General features: G+C 40.3%; 1 pseudogene; it reads left to right on the forward strand.

Moving 5' to 3' along the window:
* The first annotated feature begins 8,181 nt into the window (after positions 1-8,181).
* Positions 8,182-11,041, forward strand: LOC138174259 (transgelin-2 pseudogene; annotated as a pseudogene).
* Positions 11,042-17,876: the final 6,835 nt, after the last annotated feature.

Raw genomic sequence — 17,876 nt, forward strand, 5'->3', positions numbered from 1 at the left:
AAAATCACTTTATGCAGCCTGCACACGGCTTACTTCAAGAAATTCTGTCTCTGGGGCAGCTAGGTGGTGCAGTGAATAGAGCACCGGCCCTGGAGTCAGGAGGACCTGAGTTCAAATGCAGCCTCAGACACTTAGCACAAATACTAGCTGTGTGACTTTGAGCAAGTCACTTAACCCCAATTGCCCTCCAAAAAAAATTCTGTCTCAGTTCTCAATTCTCATTTCTCTTCTCAGTTCTTCTCAATTCTCAGTTCAGTCTTCAGTCCAGCAGTAGCAGCCCAGCCTCCAGATGCTCACTGAGAGAAATTCTCTCTCTCTCTCTGTGTCTCTGTCTCTGTCTGTCTCTCTGTCCCTCTCTCTGTCTCTGTCTCTCTCTCTCTATCTCTCTGTCTCTATCTCTCTCTCTGTCTCTTTGTCTCTCTCTCTATCTCTCTGTCTCTATCTCTGTCTCTCTGTCTCTGTCTCTCTCTGTCTATCTCTCTGTCTCTGTCTCTCTGTCTCTGTCTCTCTCTGTCTCTGTCTCTCTGTCTGTCTGTCTGTCTGTCTCTCTCTCTCCCCCAGCAGGAGCTGGGGTTTTTCCTTATCTATGCTATTAGCTCCTCCCTCTTCAGCCCCTTCCTGTTACATCAGCAACAGGGGTTCATACCTTCTGTTTCTTTACAGAGGCTTAATTTGAAACTAAGTGCTAAGTACCTGTTAGCTTGACAATACAAAGGGATCTTCAAATTTCATTACTATTACAGCTCCTGGGCCTACAAAAATAGGCAGCAGGCTGGATTTGGCCCATCTGGCTTAGTTTTACTGATCCCTGAAAAATCAGAGATAATGAAAGGCCTCAAGAATTTAGGTTCAAATCCCAAATCTGACACCAGGTAGGTGACTTCAGGGAAAGTCACTTAACATCTTTGAGACGGTTTCATCATCTATAAAATGAGGATAATTCACAGGTACCTCAGGGTAACTCACAACTCCTAGAAGCACTTCTGATGGAGCCATCAATAAATTCTTAACTTTTTTGTGTGTCATGGACCCCAGTGGCAGTTTAAAGAAGCGATGAACCTCTTCTTAAAAGACTTTTTTTTTTGAGGGGGAAGGCAGGGCAATTGGGGTTAAGTGACTTGCCCAAGGTCACATAATCAGTAAGTGTTGTGGCCAAATTTAAACTCAGGTCCTCCTGATTCCAGGACTGGTACTCTATTCACTGAGCCACCTAGCTGTCCCAAAAGACTATTTTTAATTGTATAAAATGAAATATATAGGATTACAAAGAAAACTGATTATATTAAAATGCAGTTATTAAATTTTTTAAAATTCAGCTTATAGTTTATAGATATCCTGAAATATGTCCATGAACCCTTGTGAATCTGTGTACTCCAGGTTAGGAACCCCTATTCTAAAGCTTTTCATTGATTGGTTAGTTGATTCAGTAGAGGTGTTCTTAGCTGGTTAAGGTATCAAGCATAGCATCTTATTAGCTACTTTAATTGGGGTGTGCTAATTGAATAACTGATTGACTAAATTAATCCCTGCCTTTACACATGTATTTTCCAAACTGTATATAGAATTATACATGTATATATATATATTTTTTTTTGCTTTTTGGAGGGCAATTGGGGTTAAGTGACTTGCCCAAGGTCACACAGCTAGGGTTTGTGTGTGTGTGTGTGTGTGTGTGTTAAGTATCTGAGGTCAGATCCAAACCCAGGTCCTCCTGACTCCAGGGCCAGTGCTCTATTCACTGTGCCACCTAGCCGCCCCCTATATATGTATATATACATGCATGTAAGTATATGCATTTTGAATGATCAGTTCATAGGATCATAAGGTCACAGATTAAACGCTATAAGGGACATAGAGGAGGCCATCTAGTCCAAGCCACTCATTTTACAGATGGGGAAACTGAGGCCCAAGAAATTAAGGGGCTTCCTATCTGTCCTTTGAATTCCTTGGCATCTATCTAAAATTTCTTTGCCTCTCTCAGCTCAGTATTTTATTTTTCTTAAATTGAGAAAGCTCGATTCTTTCCTTTCCAGTAATACCAATCATGATCCATGCAAATTGCCAAGCCAGTTAATCGAAATCAATGTTTTCCTTACAAGGCCCTGTGAGACAGACACAGTCAGAAAGGTAATTTCAAATTCCACCTCTTATCCCCCATGAGTAAGAGGCCCTGCTTCTATGTGCCCTCCCTGATATACAGGACTTTCCTCAGTGAGTGGTTGTTAAGCCCACGTGAGATACTATCTGGAGTGCTCTATACACTTTAAAATACTACATAAATTTTGCTGTTATTGTTAGACCCGTTTTATGATTTTTGTCGTTCGCATTAAGGCAGGTAGGTGATGCTGTAGATAGAATGCTAGGCCTGTAGTCATGATGTCTTGAGTTAAAATCTAGCTACGTGACCCTGGGCAAGTGGTTTAACCTCTGATTGCCTCAGTTTCCCTAACTGTAATATAAGAGCAGCACCTACCTCACAAAGCCATCACGAAGATCAAATAAGTTAATATTTGTAAAGCACTTAGCACAGTGCCTGGCAAACAGTGTTAGATGAATGCTAATCCCTTTCCTTTCCCCCTTTCCCCGTTTCAGAGGCGGAAGATAAATGATTTGTGTGAAACAGATTTATTTACAAGTGAGTTCTTTCATTATATTGTGAACTCCTTGAGGGCCAGGACTATTTCTGCCTTTCTCTATATCCCCAACACTTAGCACAGTGCACAGCACACACACAGTAGGCACTCAATAAATGCTTGTAGACTTGACTTAAACATATGTTTAAGGAACTGGTGAGTGGCAGAGCTAGTGTTTGCTCTCGGTTCTTCTGACTTCAGTACAATGTTCTTTCCAAGACACTCAAAATACTTTAAATCATTCCTTTATTTCAGCAAATCAACAATAACCCATACTTAGAGAGGGGTGTAAGATTTACAAAGCAGTTTGTTCATAACAAACCTGTGATACAGGTAGTGCAAGTGTTAGTTAGTAGTAGTTACATACAGATGAAGGAGCTGGCCCAGAGAGTTTAAGCAACTTGAACAACATCATACAACTCGAAAACATTAGAGCCTTGTTCCATACCCAGATCCCCTGACCTGGTTCAAGTTCAGTTCTCTTTCTCTGACATCCCACTGCTTTCCCTTACTAGAGGTAAGATCCCATCATAGCTAACACCAAACCAGCTAAGGCTCTCAGTACTACTAAATGACATCATTGGGGCTCTGGCAGCTGACAATCAGATTTCTTGATCTGGCCACAACCAATTTTTTCCAACAAATGAACAGGTACAACAAACAATTTCTTTGGTCCCTTCCCTAGTAAAGGTCACTACCATAAATAAGAAGGCCTTCATTGTGTGCTTCTTACATGTTCATTCACTGTGAATACCAAAGGGTGGACCTGATCTCCCTTCAACACCTCTCCCTCTTTACCAATCAAATATCACTAACACCCTCTAGTACAATTCAGAGATACACAATGTTCTAAGATCTTGTAGAAGGAAAGCCACTGGGGCCAAGGGTGTAAACATGACATTCTTTTCTCTATTGTAAGGGTAACCAACCTTACTACTTTTGGAGCCATTGCCAGTCGTGGCAAAAAAAAGTCTAGGGAAAACTATGGATCCCCCCTCTTGGAATAATGTTTTTAAATGTATAAAATCCAGAGAACTATGAAATAAACCAATTATATTGAAATACAGCTATCAAAATACAAAAAGTTCCAAATTCATGGACCCCTGAAATTTATCCACAGACCCCAGGTTAAGAACCCCTGATCCCTGAACATTGCTAGTTGTACTCAATAACTCCCTGCCATATATATATGTATGTATGTATAAGTATATATGCATATGTATATGTGTGTATGTATATGTAGGTATATATGCATATGTGTGTATGTATATATATATATATATATATATATATTTACTTCTTTCTAGAGTGCACAGAAAATATATTATTTTATTTAGTTAAGGGACAAATGCAAAACAAAAAGGAATCCTCTAGGGCAGGCATGGGGGGGGGGGCGGTAGTTTAATAGAGCAGGAGACAAGATGGCAGGGTGAATGATCTTTAAAGTTCCTTCCCTTTCACTATCTCCAACCTTGAAAAAATAAGCTTTACAAAGTAGGAAAATGAATAACAATCAGAAGAGGAAAGAGGAAGCAGAAGAATACAATGTCTGTAATAACATCAGTGAAAACAACAAAGACAGTCAGACAAATTAATTAAAAGGAACAATCTCTTTCCCAGAGAATTGCTAATGAAATCCACCATCCTTCATTCACTAAAGAGGCAGGTGACTACAAAAGAGAAATGCGGTATGAAGTGGCAGATGCAATCAATGTGTTTGGTGCTTTTGCTGTTATATTTTTGTTATTACAAGAAAGGGTTCAAAGGAAGGAGGGAGCTTAAGGGGAAATGACTAGTGTAAGATAAAAAGCAACAATAAGGGGCGGCTAGGTGGCGCAGTGAGTAGAGCACCAGCCCTGGAGTCAGGAGGACCTGAGTTCAAATCTGGCCTCAGACACTTAACACAAAAACTAGCCGTGTGACCTTGGGCAAGTCACTTAACCCCAAATTGCCCTCAAAAAAAAAAAAAAAAAAAAAAAAAAAAGAAGCAACAATAAAACTCAAAAAAGAAAAGTCCTCTGGGATGGAAATCAGAGACCAGATTCAAACCCGCAGCTATTGCATTCAGAAGCTGTGTGATCCAGTCCAGTCATTTAATTTTTCTGAACTTCAGTTTCCTTGATTAAATTGAACAGACAAGTATTTTATTTTTTTGCCTTTTGGAGGGCATTTGGGGTTAAGTAACTTGCCCAAGGTTACACAGCTAGTTTTTTTGTGTGGGTGTTAAATGTCTGAGGTCAGAACCGAACTCCGGTCGTCCTAACTCCGGGGATCAGCTCTTTACTCACTGTGCCACCTGGCCGCCCCACAGACAAGTATTAAGTGCCCAGTATGTGCAAGGTCTTATAGGAGCTGTTGAGAATATGAAGACATAAATTAAATAATTTCTACCCTAAAGGATTCCACATTCCAGGGGAGGAGGTTGGTAACTGATTGATGAGGAGGGGACAGAAAGGCAAAAGGCAAGGCTATTTCTGAGGTTGTACAACCAGGTAACTGGAAGGATAATGAAGGCCTCAATAGAAATGGGGAAGTTTGGTTTAGGAGAGGTTTAGAATAGGGTAATCAGTTCCAAATGGAATACATCGAGTTTGGGATTCCAATGATTTATCCATTAGGGAGTTGGTGTTGCATGACTAGAGCTCAAGAGAGAGATTAGGAAAGGATAGGCTTGCAAATAATCTGCAGAGAGAAGATACTTGAACCAACAGAAGCTAAGGAAATCTCTACAAGGGTTAGGTGGTACAATGGATAGACCTCCCCTCCAAAACAGCCAGGAGTCAGGAAGACTCATCTTCCTGAGTTCAAGTCTGGCCTCAGACAGGTAACAGCTATGTGACTCTGGGCAAGTCACTTAACCCTGTTTGCCTCAGTTTCCTCATCTGTAAAATGAGCTAAAGAAGAAAATGACAAACCACTCCAGTATCTTTGCCAAGAAAATCCCAAATGGGGTCACAAAGAGTTGGACATGACTGAAAAATGACTCAACAACAATAACAAAAACAATAAAGGCGAAAGTAGAAGATGGGCGGATGGTCCAATAAAGGTAAGAGTGTACTTGTAAATGTATAACAACCAATTTTCCAGGAAAATAAAAGGTATGGGGTGTGCTGGTAAATATTTTAACAACCAACTCTCCAGGGGGAAAAATATGCATAGGACATTTTTAAACTTTATATTATTAACATTTTATTTGACATATTTATTTTATCACTTTATTATGCTTAGACAATCAACAAAACAACCAATAAAGCCCTAATTTGTAGCATTTACTGATTTCTGAGGTGTAAAAATATTGAAAATTTAACAAATGGCTCTCCTGAGCAGGGTGGAGCTGGTTCCTACACATCTCTGAACAAAGGAGATAGAGAAGTAATCAGAATCGCAGAAGGAAATAATGCCACAGAAGCCAAGGGATGAGACCTCTCCAGGAGGAGGGCATCATCAACTGTATGTACAAAAAAAATTCCTTTTGAGAAGTCCACACAAACACTGATGAAATCATTCAACTGGTGGCTTGAATATAGCACCACTTTGTGGACAAATTATATATTACACTCTCTTGGTTCATTGAAAATCTACTGCATTGTAGACTTGCAGAAATTAGGACATTACATTCATGTGGACTATTGATGCTATAGGGGATGAATTGTCATTTGGGACATCCACCAATGTATACACACCATTATTCTTATTTGACAATCAATGCTTAGGCTCCTGAGGTACATAGGAAATTTTTATTCCTGAAATTCCATTCTCAGAAGACTTCTTTAGAGAGAGACAGTGTCTGAAGTCAGCTCTCTCCACTACTGGGAATGTGACAGAATATTTATTAGACAAATTCTGCCTCAGTTCAGATCAGTAAATATATACCAAGTTAACAAGGACTAATAGCTAGTGCCCAATAAAATGGCAAACCCAAGTAAATGGGGCTCAATCATTATTATTTGCTACTGCTCTGCTGCTGATTGACTGTTTCCCATATGTTTGTGGGGTATAATAGAATTGTGGAATTATACAATGCCTGGGCTCCAAAGGAACTAGAGATTATTTAGTCCAACTCTTTCATTTTACACATGAGAAAACAGGGAGGTGACCTGACCTTCCCACAGTTATACAAATAGTACCAGAACCTGGGTCTGTTTTATGATCTAAAATCTACACATAAATAACTCAAAATTTAGAGGTGATTTTTAGGGGTCAAAAATAGGGATTGAGAAGTCCCAAATTCTAACTCTGGCTCTAATGCAGACTCCAGCCCTTGCCTTCAACAAACTTCTCAATATCCTTCCTGTTTCCTCATAAGAGAAATTGACAGAATACTACAGACTCACAGGGACTTTCTTGTAAAATATTTTGTTAAGTACTCTAAAGGCAATGAATATCACAAAGTTTTGCTTCAAAGAAAAAGTTAGTTGAAAATTAAGTTCTACCAGGAAAACTTTGTACACAATTACAGACACATTGTATCTGTGACTACTAACTTTGTTAGACTGGGCTCCTCTCAGCAATGCAAAGTTATAAGGCAACTCCAAAAGATTCATGATGGAAAGGATATCCACATCCAGAGAAAAGAACTATGAAGTTTGAACGGAGACTGAAGCAAGCTACTTGCTTTCTCTTTTGTGTTTAGTTTTGTTTCATTCCTTCTTTCTTATTCACTTCATTGGTTATAATTCTTCTTTACAACCTGACTAACGCTTAATGTGAAGCTATTTGTAGGGCCTATATCGGATTGCATATCGCCTGGGTGGGGGGAGGAAAAAGAGGGGGAGAAAATTTGGAACTTAAAGGATTGTAGAACTGAATGTTATAAACTAAAAGCAGATAAGTAAATTTAATAAAATAAAATTTTAAAATATATTATATTAGAAAACAAAAGAAAATTAAGTTCTAATTTCCAAAATATAAATCAACGGTCTTTTTTTTGCCACATTTCAGACCTCACAATTCTTAGTGTGTGCTCATTTTTTTTGTAGTTCCTGTTTTTCCACCACAGATTTAATACAACTGAGACATCTAGTGTTCTCTCATAAGAAAACAATTTTCTACTACTGTCCATTTAAACAAAAGATCCACAAATCACCCTCATTAAATGAGTTAAAAGAATACTTTATTTGAATTCAATGAAGATAATCAGTGAAATTTCACAGTAATACTTCCTGTTTAACCCCTTTCCTATCTTCCGTTTTTAAGTCACAAAAATCTAATCAATGTTATCTATGAAGTCTTCCCCAATATCTTTTTGTAACTATAATCGTCTCATGAATTTAAAAAAAAACAACACTTTTTTTTTTCCCAATTTGAGACACATCTCGCTATTATGTCCCAGGGAAGAGTCTTTTCCACCATCCCACTCCACTGCGGTGAAGTATATTTATAGAGTATGAGATACGGTCACAGAATCCAAACTCTACTTGAACAAGGATCTCAAAATATTTATTGACTAAATAGTTAAGCAGTCTTTGCTTGAAGAACTCCAGTTAGAAAAAACTAATTACCTCCTTTTCTTATTCAGTCATAGAATATCAGCCACTCACTGCGCGCCGCGCCCCAGACCATTACGCTCTCCATCCACCGCCTTGCACCTCGCGGTAAACATACCTGCATCACCATCTCAGAATGACCAACGCAGGACCTGCTTACGGACTGAGCCGGGAGGTACAGCAGAAATCTGAGAAGCAGCCTGATGCTTGTCTGCAGCAGATTCTCATTCAGTGGAGTACCACACAGAGCCGCAGGGATGTTGAGCGGCCCCAGCCTGGGTGAGAGAATGTCTAAAACTGTCTCAAAGATGGCACGGTGCTGTGTGAGCTCATTACTGGGCTATACCCTGAAGGCCAGCACCCAGTAAAGAAGATCCGGGCTTCCGGCATGGCCTTCAAACAGGTGGAACAGATTTCTCAGTTCCTACAGGCGGCAGAGTGCTAAGGCATCACTGCCACTGAGATCTTCCAAACTGGACCTCTGGGAAGGAAAGAACATGGCATGTATTCAGCAGACACTGATGAACCTGGGTGGGCTGGTGGTGCCTCGGGGTGATGGGTTTTTCTCTGGAGAATCTAACTGGTTCCCTAAGAAGTCCAAGGAGAATCCTGAAATTTCACAGATAACCAACCGCAGGAGGGCAAGAATGTCATGGGACTGCAGAAGGCCCCAACCGTGGGGCCTGTCAGGCAGGCATGACTGGGTATGGGATGCCACCCAGATCCTCTGATCACCACTCTTCCTCACCCTCCCTTGAATGGTTAATTTATTTCTAGCAGTGACATTCTTAGGAAGCCTGTGGAACTCTCAAGCCCCTTCTTCTGTTCCAGCTCTTCCTCTTCCCTGCCTACTGCTATCCATTGGTGGCACTGCTTCTCCTGTTGTGGCTACAGGTGCTGAGCAATGCCTTTTCACCTTGAATTTACTGTAATACACTCCCTGTCCCCCAGATCAGCAAAACTGGACCAACCCCCCCATCCTCCCTTCTCCTGGACCAAAACTGGGGGGTACTGACCCCTTCACCATTCCTGCTCATTCTCCCACCCTGGTTTGTCCTGTCATTTGGGAATTTTGCACCCATGTAGCCATTCTTTAGGCCAGGGTTCGGGGCACTGCCTTGAAAGGAGCTGACATGCAACCAATTTCTCTTCCACAAGGTTGTTCTTCCTGCTCCCTCCACCCCCAAGCCTTGGTACTGTGGGGACTTAACTTAGAGGGAGGAGCCTATGGTTCTGCCATGCTGGCCACAGCTGGACTTTGAAAGCCACACATCTGGGTAAGCCTCTCCTTGGCAGGGGCCTCTTTTTCCCTCTGTCATTCTTGGCATTCCCTTCTGCCTATTCCCTTCTTTATCCAGTGGCCTGAGACAGGGTTAGGAGGTCGAGGGGATTTCCACGGAGGTGGGTTGGCCTTGCCTTGTCTTCTCTCCTTCATCCTTCCCCTCTTCCACAAAAGGCCCACCCAAAGTCTGAGATTTGAGAAATGTGAATTGATGATCTGAATGAAGATTCCCAGTATTTGCAAAAAAAAAAAAAAAAAGAATCATGGAACATCAGATTTAGAAGCCATCTAGTCCAACCCACACATGAACAAGAATCTCCACTAAAACACATCCAACAAGTGGCCATTCACTTGCTCAAGAGAAGGAAACCAGAAACCATCTCCTTATTTTGGAAGGTTTCATGGAGAATGGGTATAATTTCACCCACAAAAACTCAGGTACAAAGCAGTCAATGAAATTATCATTAATTACTCCCATTCACTATAGGCAAATCATGAAACCTCTTCAAAGCCCATCTTTTTAATCTATAAAATGGGGCTAATAATTTTTGCCCTGAAAAATTGCTGTGAGGATTAAATTAGATGACCTACAAATATAAATGTGTTTTGAAGTATACAAAGTGCTATGGAAATGGAATTGTTATTTTATTATTATTATTGTTATATCCATATTTGTCTACTTCTTCACAATGCCACTTAATGGCTATTTAATTGAATTGGGGTGGGGAGAAAAATGAACACACATTTACTAAGGGCCTATTTTTGTCAGGCGCTGTGCTAAGTGCTATATAAATATTATCTCATTTTACATAATTGGTAGAGAGATAATAGGGGAAGCAGGTTCCTCACATCACCTTCACAAGAAAATAACAGGAGGGGTGGCCAGGTAGCTCAGCGAGTAAGAGCACCGGCTACAGTGTCAGGATGACCTGGGGATCGAATTCCAGCTCCAACACTTAGCACCCACCCAGAAACACCTGGCCGTGTAACCTTGAGCAAGTTACTTAACCCCAATTGCTCATAAAAGAAAGAAAAAGCAGGAAGAAAAAAAAGGAAAACAGCTCAGAATTCCAAACAAGATAAGGAAAACTTACCCTGAAAAGAAAATTAGTTACAAGCACACTATAAGCTGTAAGGACCAATACAGTGGTATTTTAAAATTTATAAGGCAAATGAAATAGCCAAAGTACTACCTTCACCCAAGGTTTTATTCATAGATTTAGAGCTGTAAAGGAACTGAGAATCATTTAACTTAATCTCCTACCCCCGTGTTGCATTGACTTTTGCATTTGATTTTTCAAAAAACCCAGAGATTGAAAAAGAAACATCACAAGACATCCTCAAATAGACAAAATGAAATATTTGGGAAACGTCAGCAAAAATTACCATTGGCAAGATGATCACAAAAAGAAGGAAAAATTAAAACTCATAAAAATTTTAAAATCACAGGAGAAGTTGAAGCTAGAATTAAAAGATGCTTTAAAAAGATTGGCAGAACATAATGAAGAAAATTGACCAATGTGAAGAATGTGATAGGAAATCTGAAAAGACTAATAGAAGCAACTAGCTTTTAATGACTGAAAAAACAATTACAATGTGCCTGAAGCACAAAAACAAACTCAAAAACTAATCCAATTAAAAGAACTGGAAACTGCAAACACACGTCACAGATCCAGGAGACAGTTCAGTACATAGCAACTTCAAGAGAACTGATCTTAGAATAAGAAAACAAAATGGGGGTGGGGGTGGGGGGGTTAAATCATTAGAAAAAAATGACAATTTATAAATAGGAAAAAAATTCACAGGATTCCAGGTATAGGTAGAACATTTAAGTACTTACAATATACCAGTCCTGTCTGTCTATGAGCATTTATTAAGTACCTTCTAGCTCCAGGTACTGTGCTAAGCAATGGAGATAGCAAAGGTGAAAGCCCCTGCCCTTGAGGTACTCACAATCTAATTGGAGGAACAAGAAGCAAAGAACTATGTGTTGGGCACTGCTATAAGCCCTAGGGATATAAATAAATCACTAAGGGCTAGGGCTTTCAGTCTACCTAGCCAGCACCACCTAGAATCCTCCTCCTCCTCCTTCTCTTTCTCTTCCTCCTCCTCCTCCTCTTTTTCCTCTCCTCCTCCTTCTCTTTCTCTTCCTCCTCCTCCTCCTCCTTCTCCTCCTCCTCCTCCTTTTCCTTCTTTTATTCCTCTTCTTTCTTTCCCTCCTCCTGCTTCTCTTATAACTTCTCCTCCTCCTTCTTTTTCTTCTTCTAATCTTGGCAAATATTAGCAAACATCATGCACTTAGACAAAAGCCTAAAGTTTTTAAACTTAAAATTTCCCTAAAACTTTTGGAGCACCCAAGTGTATATGTCTATATATGCACTTTACATGTACATATGGATATACATGAGGAAAGATTATAATATGTACATCTAGATATATATGCAAAGAACAGAAAGAGAAGATTGTATATGCCATAGTACCACAACTTCCCTCCTTGCCTTTGTCACCTTATGAATTTTCTTCTGCTCCCTTCTGAATATTTTTAAAATAGTTTATTGACTCTTTTCTTTCCTTTTTTTTGGACATCTCTACCATTAACCTCATGCTTTCTGCAACAATTCCCCAACTCCTAAAAATAAAAGTTCTCCAATGTAACAAGTAGTCAAGCAAAACAAATTCACCTAGTAGTTATGTCTGAAAATGTATAGCCCATCAGCATTGTAAGAGGTTTGAAGCTTTAATGTTTATCAAGTTGGGAGGGGGGGGGTAGGTATAGAGAGAAAGAGAAGGGGGAGGGGAAGGAGAAAGGGAAAGGGAAGGGGAGAGGAAGGGGAACAGGAAGAAGGAAATGGAGAAGGGGGGGGAAAGAGAGGGAGAGGAAGAGGGAAAGAGGGTAAGAGAAAGAGGTAGAGGAAGAGGGGAAAAGGGAGAGGGAGAGAAGGTGAGGGGAAGACAGAGAAGGTGAGAGGAAGAGGGAGAAGGATAAGGAGAGAGGGAGGGGGAAAAGGAGGAGAGAGGGTGAGAGGGAGAAGGAGAGGGAGAGAAAGAGAGGGAGAAAGGGTGAGAGGCAGAGAGAGAAGGTGAGAGGAAGAGGGAGAGAAGGATAGGGGGAGAGAGAGGAGAGAAAGAGACAGACTTAAAGAGTTTAATCTGAGGGGCAGCTAGGCAGCACAGTGAGTAGAGCGCCAGCCCTGGAGTCAGGAGGAACTGAGTTCACACACACACACACACACACACACACACACACACACACACACACACCGTGTGACCTTGGGCAAGTTACTTAACCCCAACTGCCCTCCAAAAAGCAAAAAAAAAAAAAAAAGTTTAATCTGAGTTTGAAAAGCAAGGAAAATTCACTGTAAAAAAAACAACCGTGGTTTTGTTTTGTCCACCAGATGGTGATATAACAGCACTCTCTTATTTTCTCTTGATGTAATACTTTCTCAAAGAGGTCATGCATAAACCACCAACACTGCTTCCTGTCATACCTAACATCTCTTTCATTCTTATATATATTTGATTCTAAGCTTGAGAGCCTCACTCTTTACAAGGCATAACACAAGAGAATGAACAAATTTCTGATAAGAACTCCCTATTAAAGCAAAACATTTACATAAATATAGACTAATTTCTACTTAGGGAAAGTAAGGTATGATTGAAAATATGGGCATCTATCCTTGAGTGTTTGTATATGTGTGTATATACCTACATATATACATATATATAGTCCTCACACATATAGGTTGAACACATATATGTGCACACACGTGCATAGATACATACATGCATTGTGTATTCACCTCTACATATATGTGTGTTTATGGGTCCATGCATGCATATCTGTATCCCTAAAAATGGCACCCTACCCATCAATGTCTGAAATAGAATAAGCCAAGCATCCTAACTTTAAAAATGAAGAAAGTGCGGCTCAAAAGAAGTGATTTGCTTGTGGTCACTTCAGGACTTCAATAGATCTGTGACTTCATCAGTGTGGGGACTCCCTTCACCAGTGTAGATCACAACCAATCCGCGTCTCCTCACCCTGTGCAATACTATTTTGTGTTATTCCATAAATTCTCCACAGAGAATCATGCTGGAGGCCTTTTTCTAGATCATTTTACATTTGGGGGGGAAGGAGGGAGAGGGGTGAAACAGAGTAGCATTTGGCTGTCCTCTAAGACAGACCTACCTCCTTTCTTTTCTGGTCATACATTTTCTGGCTAATGTTCTTTATGCTGTTTTGGCTGCATATGCCACCAAAGGACATATGCTGTAACTTACTTATGTCTACCACATACGTCTTTCCATTGCCCTTTGGGTCATCCACAGTCTGGTCATTTAGAAACTGTGGTCTTCCTAATTCCAGACCCAGATCTTTCTCCACTGTACCATCTAACTGCCCCAGTACAGGCATGCCTTGGAGATATCACAGATTTGGTTCCAAACCAGCACAATAAAGTAAATATGGCAATAAAGCAAGTTATGTGAATTTTTGGTTTCCCACCATGTATAAAAGCTATGTTCACACCATAGTCTATTAAGTGTACAATAGTATCATGTCTAAAAAGCAATGTACATACCTTAATTAAAAATTACATTATTGATTAAAAATGCTAACTGTAATCTGAGCCCTCAGCGAGTCATAATCTTTTTGCTGGTGGAGGGTCTTGCTTCAATGTTGATGGCTGCTGACTGATAAAGGTGGTCATTGCTAAAGCTTAGGATGGCTGTGGCAATTTCTTAAAATAAGATAACAATGAAGTCAGTTGCATTGATTGACTCTTTCATGAAAGTTTTCTTTGCAGCATGCAATGCTATCTGAAAGCATTTTACCCACAGCAGAACTTCTTTCAAAATTGGAGTCAAGTGTCTCAAAGCCAGCCGCTGCTTTGTTAATTAAGTTTATGTAATAATCATCAGTATTATTGTGTCTTGAGGAATAAGAAGGCCCAAGCAAAAGGAGTGAGATGGGGGAACAACTGGTCAGTGGTACAGTCAGAACACACACGACATTTATCAGTTTGGTTGGCTGTTTTATATGGGCATGGTTTGAAACAATTACCACAGAAACATAAAAAATGAGTGATCACAGATCACTAGAACAGATATTATTGCAAGAATTACCAAAATGTGACATAGAGACATGACATGAGTATTGGAAAAATAGCACCTATAGATTTGCTCAAAGCAAGGTTACCACAAACCTTCAACTTGTAAAAAACATAATACCTGGAAAGCACAATAAAGCTAAATGCAGTAAAACGAGGTATGATGATAGCATAGTTTTAAAGAGTCATAATTTTGTCTTTCTACTTATATCCTAGATTTTTTTTAAAGTAATTTTTAATTGTGTGATTTTGTGGGGGGTTTTGAGATATAGCAAACTTATCCTGGCTTGGCTTCAAGTTACTGTTATGTATATTCTTAATAGTCTGAATGCTACTGAATGTATAATTAATTATTTGCTATCCAAGCAGATAGCAAATAGAAATCAGAGAATGTATTGAGTATGAGATTATACTAGACAATACACAGAGAGAACTGGTTCTCTCACTAGGAGCAAAGCATTTCAGCTCAAGCAAGAGACAATGTCCCAGATCACACTCAATAATGTTATTTTCAGGATTTGAACTCTTTTTTTTTTTGTTGTACTATTGTATTGTTTTAAAATGGTACATTAATCCAACAGACTATATAGTTGCTGTAATATTATACATATATTAACTGCATTAATATTTGTGTATTAATGAGGGCACATATGAAGCAATCTCTAGAAAAGATAAGAGCTAAGATACTTGAGGGGCTTTTGAATTGAATTTGGAAGTATAGTGGTCTCCTAATATCAAGCATAGATCCAGAATAAGGACATTTTAAAAATATTGGGCAAAAAAACCCACAAAACGAAAATTTTGGAAGAGTATATAGGTAAGGTCACTGATATTGACAGGTGGGATAATTAGATTGATAGAGATAGTCTTGCTATGGATCCTGAGAATGAAAGATAAATTACAGTGCAGACATTGTTCCAGGGCTTGGTACATAGGTGTCATGCTGCTGATGTCTCAGAGCTATACAGACGAAGAACCCTCTGCCAGCAACGGCTGAGGGGAGCTCAGGTAGTCCCGAGCTTCAAGCATCAATATAATCCACATGGCTCAGCCTCAACAGCTTCCAGGGCTTCTCGAATGTGGGCTACATTCAGGAACAAAGCAGGACCACTACCACCGCCAGGGCTGAGCTGCAGTCACAGAACCTGAGACAGGGCAGTGCTCAATCCCATTCTCCCTGGAGAGATAGAGGACCAAACAAATGAAGGGCACAAAAGCCTGGCATGAGAATGTCTGTCTCCCTTAGGTAATCATCAGAGGAACAGATTCACTTTTTGTTATAATTGTAGATTAGATGGACATATTTATGTTGACTGTACTGGCAAAGAGAATGTGGCCATAGTCATCAAAAAGTTAAAATCTATAGATCCATCTTAAAGAAACCAGAGTGGGACCAGGGAAGGTGACCACCCTGCTCCCCCAAGGACAGTCATATTGACCTTATCATCAATTCCCTATATATAGGCCTATTCTACCTGGACTCAATGGACCTCTTGTAGAGGTGATGATAAAAATTGAGAATTTGAACAGCAATACTGTCCTGGACGGTGAATTTCAAGGTACCATCATTTTCCAATCTTTTTATGACAGACATTTGGGTAAAATACCTGTAGAGAATATGGCACAACTTGAACTTGGTGGTCTGGATGATAAAGGCTATGTATCTATATCTGAGATACATCCAAGTGAACTTGAAATCCCTCAAGAAAGTTGTTGGTGTCAACAGAAAAGTGATTTGGTTTCTCTGGACCCTCCAACACTCACTGGTGTGTCATTCCTGATAGGGACTAATTATCATTTTTTAAAAGTTCTAGCAGGATATTGCAAGCAATAAGCTGGGACCATGAAGAGGCTTACAAGACACTGGCAAGAGGGTCTAGGGATCATCACAGAAGCCCTCAGTGCTTACCCTCTCTGCTGGATCCTGAGGTTTTTGACTGTGGCGATCTCCTCAGTGTTACAAAAGGGAAAGACAGATTGAGGTAGGAACTCAGCAAGAGGACAGTTATGTTTCTATTGCATGGGTGAGATGTAGGATGTGCTTGAGGTACAACCCACCGAGTCTAGCTCATTGATTCCAGACCATTCAGGGTCTGTGTGTGATGGAGAATCTCAGGAAGCCTCTCAAAGGAATGCTGGTAATGGCATCATCATGGAATCCTGCAGCCCCTATGTATTGTCCATGGTGGTAGTGCTGTTGTTCAGTCATTCAGTTGTGTCTGAGTTTTTGTCATGGTTTTCCTGGCAAAGGTACTGTCATTTCCTTCTCCAGTGCATTGAGGCAAATAGAAGTTAAGTGACTTGCCCAGGGTCACACTGCTAGTAAGTGTCTGAGGTCAGATTTGAAATCAGGTCTTCCTGCCTCCAGGCCTAGCGCTCCACCCCTCTGCACCACCTCACTTCCTCCTAGTGGTAGCACCCAAGAAAAATGGAAAGATACGGATGTGTGTCAACTACTGAACTTTGTGAAAAAGGACTAAAGTGGACCAGTAAAATATGCAGCAGGTACAGGAGGCCGTAGATTTTCTGTTAGGCTGCCAGCGGTTTTCAGTGCTGGACTTTGTAGATTTTTTTGTCTGAGGAAGACAAGGAAAAGGCTGCTTTTGTCACCCAAGGAACTGACAAGTTGGCTGACCAGTGGAAAGTTAACCCATACAAGGTAATTGAGAGATATGGCAACTTGCCTGTTTATAAAATAGGCCCAGGGAGCCCTATCAAGACTGTTGACCAGTCATCCATTGTCCATAGGAGAGCTGGACTTTCTAATGAGCAGATGAACACTCATAGAGGAAAAGGCTGAGAAAAAAAAAAAGACTGTTCATCAACTGTACAAAGACATTCTAACCCAGAGAGGGGCAATGACAAGGATATATCCAAAAGAGTAGAGTAATGGCCTCCTATCCCAATGTCCTGCTTCTCCTCCCAGAAGGAATGAAAGTCTCCTTTGGAGAAGGGCAGGGAGAGAAGAAGCTAATCATGTCTACTCTGCCTCCCTTCAAGCCGCACACAAAAAAACATGCTCCCAGCCATAGGTGGGCCTCACTATTCATGGGTCTCCCCTCTCTCTTCTTTGAAAAGCATTCAGCCCCAAAGCTGAGTACTCTCCCAGAATACCTGTTGGAAAATCGGGCACAAACTTAGAGAATGATAGTAGTAAGAAGACACCATGAGTGAAGGAAGTACTAAATTTCAGTTAGGGGTTATTGAAAAGAATGGACACCAGGTTAAGAATATGTGAGCTGGAGTGAGTATCAAAATCTACAGCAAATTAGGAGGAAATCAGATAGTAAATTACAGATTACAGAATGTGAAAGCTAGAAGGGCCCTTGAGAATCACTAAAGTGCCACAGTTCATGGCGAGAGA

This window comes from Petaurus breviceps, unplaced genomic scaffold (assembly GCF_028583685.1).
Source record: "Petaurus breviceps papuanus isolate PSGF00001 unplaced genomic scaffold, PetGlider_PUasm1.0 688, whole genome shotgun sequence".
NCBI classification, from domain to species: Eukaryota; Metazoa; Chordata; class Mammalia; order Diprotodontia; family Petauridae; genus Petaurus; species Petaurus breviceps.